The 5,691-nt window shown below is 41.0% G+C and overlaps 1 protein-coding gene across 1 annotated transcript in view; it reads right to left on the bottom strand.

Moving 5' to 3' along the window:
• Nucleotides 1–5,131, bottom strand: part of strbp (spermatid perinuclear RNA binding protein) — a 138,150-nt gene extending 133,019 nt beyond the window's left edge. Inside the window, 1 exon segment of the mRNA XM_023986147.3 lies at nt 4,954–5,131. The gene's annotated coding sequence lies outside the window, so the exon portion shown is untranslated.
• Between the last annotated feature and the right edge of the window lie 560 nt (nt 5,132–5,691).

Here is a 5,691-nt window from a genome sequence, read left to right as displayed (position 1 = left end):
TTCAGYGGCCAGCAGGGAGGATATATACACACACACACACACTGCCTCAGGGAGGATACTGGCCCTGACCCTCGGCTCTAAAAAGAGCTCTTCAGAATATTCCTCCTCTTAGCAATAAAAAGGGCCAGCCTGCTGAGTCTGACTCAGTGATGCTAGCTCTCTTAACCTCACACACACCTAATTACACACCTTTCACTCTTCTTTCATTGAAACTGCATGCATCCGCCACAGAAGGGGGGAAAAAATTGTCGCGCAAAAAAATAAACACAGCGAGACAATGTCTGATCTTCATGACTGGCCAGAGAACAAAAGCGGCGATAGTTTTCAGTTTCAGTCCGTTTCTGCTGCCCAACCTCAGGGGGGAAAGAGGAAACCCAAGCTGCCCTGACAGAGAAAAATCTAATTCACTCCCGGCGTTCGCATTTCCTATCACCTCTGCATGGAATCCAGGAATAGCTCCGATATGCAGGAAGGAGCAGAAGAAAGGGAGAGGGAGAGAAAGAGAAAAGAGAGACAGAGAGAAAGAGAGATGGATTGAGAGAGGCCCACATACGCCTGAGTCACATTGGGAGGAAGTGTATAATTTTTCAGCTCATTCATCCATGAGGCTAAACCTCTTCACACACACCCACCAACATACAGAAAACATACGTAGCCTACTCGTAGGCTATACAAAAACAAGTCTCATTTCCAAACTCGAAAAACTGCTTTTAAAATATGAAATAAATTGTAAAATACAAGACATTAACAGGGTTACATTTTTTGAATGTTGTTTTGACTGTATGTGCTTGTGTGCGTGTGTGTGTACCGTCTGTGTACCGTTTGTGTGTACTGTGTGTGTGTACCGTGTATACATGTGCGCGTATGTGTGTGTGTACGTGTGTGCATGTATATGTATGTGTATATACGGTACCAGTCAAAAGTTTGGACACACCGACTCATTCATGGGTTTTTCTTTATTTTTACTATTTTCTACATTATAGAATAATAGTGAAGATATCAAAATTATGAAATAACGCAAATGGAATCATGTAGACTAAAAAAGTTTTTATCAAATCAAAATATATTTGAGATTCTTCAAAGTAGCCACCCTTTGCCWTGATGACAGCCTTGCATTCTCTCAACCAGCATCATGAGGTAGTCACCTTGAATGCTTTTCAAATAGTCGTGATTGAGTTCCTACATACGGTGCCTTCGGAAAGTATTCAGACCCCTTGACTTTTTACACGTTTTGTTACGTTACAGCCCTATTCTAAAATGTATTAAATATAATTTTTCTCTCCGCAATCTATGCACAATACCCCATAACGACAAAGTGAAAACTGTTTTTTTCCCCCCTGCAAATTAATAAAAAACTAAAACAGAAATACCTTATTTATATAAGTATTTAGACTGTTTGCTATGAGACTCAAAATTTAGCTCTGGTGCATCCTGTTTCCATTGATCATCCTTGAGATGTTCCTACAACTTGATTGGAGTCCACCTGTTGTAAATTCAATTGATTGGACATGATTTGAAAAGGCACACACCTGTCTATACACGGTCCCACAGTCGACAGTGCACGAGGTTGAAGGAATTGTCCGTAGAGCTCCGAGACAGGATTGTGTCGAGGCACAGATCTGGGGAAGGGTACCAAAAAATGTCTGCAGCATTGAAGTCCCCAAGAGCACAGCGTCCTCCATCATTCTTAAATGGAAGAAGTTTGGTACCACCAAGACTCTTCCTAGAGCTGTGGGCCCGGCCAAACTGAGCAATCAGGGGAGAAGGGGCTTGGTCGGGGAGGTGAACAAGAACCCGATGGTCACTTTGACAGAGATCTAGAGATCCTCTGTGGAGATGGAGGAAACTTCCRGAAGGACAACCATCTCTGCAGCCTCGAAGGCCAGCATCACAGAGTTGCCTCTTCACTATTTAATGAAGCTGCCAGTTGAGAACGTGTGAGACGTCTGTTTCTCAAACTACACACTCTAATGTACTTGTCCTCTTGCTCAGTTGTGCACCAGGGCCTCCCACTCCTCTTTCTATTCTGGTTAGAGACAGTTTGCGCTATTCTGTGAACGGAGTAGTACACAGCGTTGTATGAGATCTTCAGTTTCTTGGCAATTTCTCGCATGGAATAGCCTTCATTTCTCAGAACAAGAATAGACTGACGAGTTTCAGAAGAAAGTGCTTTATTTCTAGCCATATTGAGCCTGTAATTGAACCCACAAATGGTGATGTTCCAGATACTCAACTAGTCTAAAGAAGGCCAGTATTATTGCTTCTTTAATCAGAAAAACAGTTTTCTGCTGTGCTAACATAATTGCAAAAGGGTTTTCTAATGATCMATTAGCCTTTTAAAAGGATAAACTTGGATTAGCTAACACAACGTGCCGTTGGAACACAGGAKTGACGGTTGCTGATAATGGGCGTCTGTACGCCTATCTAGATATACCATTAAAAATCWGCCGTTTCCAGCTACAATAGTCATTTACAACATCAACAAAGTCTACACTGTATTTCTGATCAATTTGATGTTATTTTAATGGGCAATTTTTTTTTGCTTTTCTTTCAAAAACAAGGACATTTCTAAGTGACCTCAAACGTTTGAACGGTAGTGTATGTGGGTGTGTATGTCTGCGTGGGTCAGTGAGCTAGAGCGTGTGTCTGTGCCCAACAAATCACCTTAATCCCAACATCTATTTCAGGGTCAAGGTCAACTCCATTATGGCAATACCAAGAGTCATCCAATCATTCCACAGCAATGGAAACCAAAACAATAAGCACATGGCGCTGTATAGGACATACGTCCTTTGGGCCTTTATGAATTAAGGCCGTTTATCGAGGACCACGGTAACAGTACGTGGTGAACAGTAAACAGTTACACACAGGACATTCTAAACTCTAACTGTTCAGTGAAAGCACACACGTCTCTCACTGCAGCTTCCTCTTCTTTACAAACAGAAAGAACACACAAACGTGATTGCATTCAAGTTTACGTGTCATTTATTTGTGTTATTTAGTTATAGTGTTGTTCACTCCCTAAACATAACATTCACCAAATGACAACCACCAGACYAGACCAGACCACCTTTGGTCAATATAAACTCAACAGTACAAAGCAAAAGACCACATTTAGTGGACGTAAAGGTRACAGAGGGTCCTTCTAAAGCGACAAAGCTCTACACTCTCACCCTTGACCCTCTCTCCCTGTATTCAAACAGATACAATGGACTCCAGCACCAAACTTGCTCATTTGTAAGAAAAGAAGGTAGGTTGGGGGGAAAATATAGGCCTACGTAAACATATTTCCCACAATTGACATTTCTCATACCTTTACAGAATCAAATTAATCTGAYTAAATAAACAAATAAACTTTTGGAACCACACGATTATGCCCACAAGCTGCTTGCTATTTCTGCCAATGTGCAGAGATCAATTTCCAAGCCAGATGCTGAGCATTATGCTAAGCACACAAAACAGAAACACACACAGATATGAGGAAGAGACAAGAGGACCAAAAAAAAACAGGAAATAAATCCGCATGTTTTCGTGCTTTGTTCCCAGACACTCATGTTGGAGAGTTTCACGAGAAAATGCAATGGAACTGTAAAACCATTCAAATAAAGCGACATAGTATTTTGGTTTGTTTACTTTACACCTCGATTTTTTTTTACTTCACTTGGGTATTGTTTCCAGACACTTTAGAAAAAGGCGCAGAGGATTGTCTACAACCCCAAAACGTACATTTAGAAARAAAATCCAAAGCCATTTTCGAATAGTACGACACAATCAGACGCACACAATGCCTCAGTATTTCTATGCATTACTACTTTTGATAAACATTCATTTACAACTCCTAGTGCGACGCAAAATGCTGAATTGTTGAAACGATTCAGTAAACACGCCTCGCAATATTCACTGCGGATGTAGCCAACGACACCTGCTCCAGTAAGCGACGAACAACACATACGACGTTATGACACTGTCTATTGCTGTAACAATTACACACACATAYATAGCCTAGGAATAGTCAATAGTTACAAAAAGTGACAAATCGATTAGTCAGTCCTATRGAAATCCCCATAACAGCAAAGAAACACTTGTATGTTGAAAATGCCAAACCACATGTATAATCTATTTGCATACACATCACAGACATAACCTTACCATACACGCCACTATAGGTTTCTTCACTGTACCCAAACCAAGAGACTAAATGCGTCGCTCATTTATGTACAGAGCCATGTCATCATGGTATACTCTGCCACCAGAGGTTACTCAGGCAAAAAGCAAGTTTGGCTTTAAAAAACTGATTTAAAAAAAAAGCATATTGTATCACAGCGCCTCTTTCTAAAGAACGAATTTAACTGTAGGCTACTGTATATAAGAATGTGAAAATGTATATATAAATCATGTGTAAATAGTATTTTTGTTGTCTCTTGTCTTTTCAATATATAACTTTTATAATATTTTTTAGTTATGTAATATCTTATGTTGTTCTTGTCTATAACTGTTCCGTACGTTGTCATGTAATTGTACGTTTTATGTCAACCCCCAGGAAGAGTAGTWGCTACATGTGCAGTAGCTAATGGGGATCCTAATAAACTAAAGAGCAAAGGCGGTGAAAACATTTGGCTAGCTTCCCTCGTTAGCCATAAAGTTCGTTGTTATTTACTCGTACTATTAAAGTCAATCAAATTGGCAAATATGTACCGATCTATAAAAACAGTATAATCTCTTTAGCTCAACGGTACAATTAGTGACACCGTTGTTACAATGTTAGCTACAACAGATACACCGGCACTGGTCCCTGGCCATGCGTGCCACTACCGCCGACAGTCCCGGCTCGCTGCTTGCCGCCAGCATTTCTTTCTTGTCCGCGAACTATGTGTGTAGTCCGTGGCAGCGCGCCACAACACACACACACACACAAAAAAGCGTTCGATATAAAATATATGCGGATTTACTTACGGTTGAAGTGTTACTGTAGTGGGGAAAGATATCCAAACATACGTTGATACCAGGCACAGTTTTACAGTTCTGACTCTCGTTGACAGGACCAAATCCAAGTACGGCCGTTCAGTCAAAGCGCTCTCCAGCTAGACACCAGCGACAGCCGCCTGCTTGCGCTCTCCTTCGCAGGAGATTCAAAGATGAATGGTGACTGCGCAGGCGTGGACAGGATAAATTCATTATGAGCGCTGAACAAGCGCCAGCATTGGGTTTTACCGTCAGGAGGATGGCTAGACAACCGCATGCACGGAGATCAAAACATCAACATGAAATATATAACAGCCATATAAACCACTACAATTAGCATCTAGCTATGTAGCCTTTGCATGTACTTGTTTACTTTGTGGTAAGAGCTGCACTATTCACATTAGCCTATAGGCTATTGATTAAAACACCAACTTATTACGGGGACTTCATATACTGCCCTGTGGCATTTTTAGGGAAATGTATTTTCTGTAAGAAATGTATCTTCTCCTTTCTCCAGGCCGTTTGTGTTTTTCTCTCCATCCAAATGGAGCATTCCTTTCTTTTAGCCTACAGTCTAATAAATAATTCAAGTATAGCAGCCTGCCTGGCTGCACCAATAAATAGGCTAGTCTCACAATAGCAGGAGGAGTCAAATGATAGGATAGTAAATAACAGCAAAGTTCAATCAGCATACTTTAATTCAAATGGCTCGGGGAGGGCTCAGAGATG

This window comes from Salvelinus sp. IW2-2015, linkage group LG4q.1:29 (genome assembly GCF_002910315.2).
Source record: "Salvelinus sp. IW2-2015 linkage group LG4q.1:29, ASM291031v2, whole genome shotgun sequence".
NCBI lineage: Eukaryota > Metazoa > Chordata > Actinopteri > Salmoniformes > Salmonidae > Salvelinus > Salvelinus sp. IW2-2015.
The sequence above is the reverse complement of the archived record's forward strand: the minus strand, read 5'-3'. Positions and strand labels throughout refer to the sequence as shown.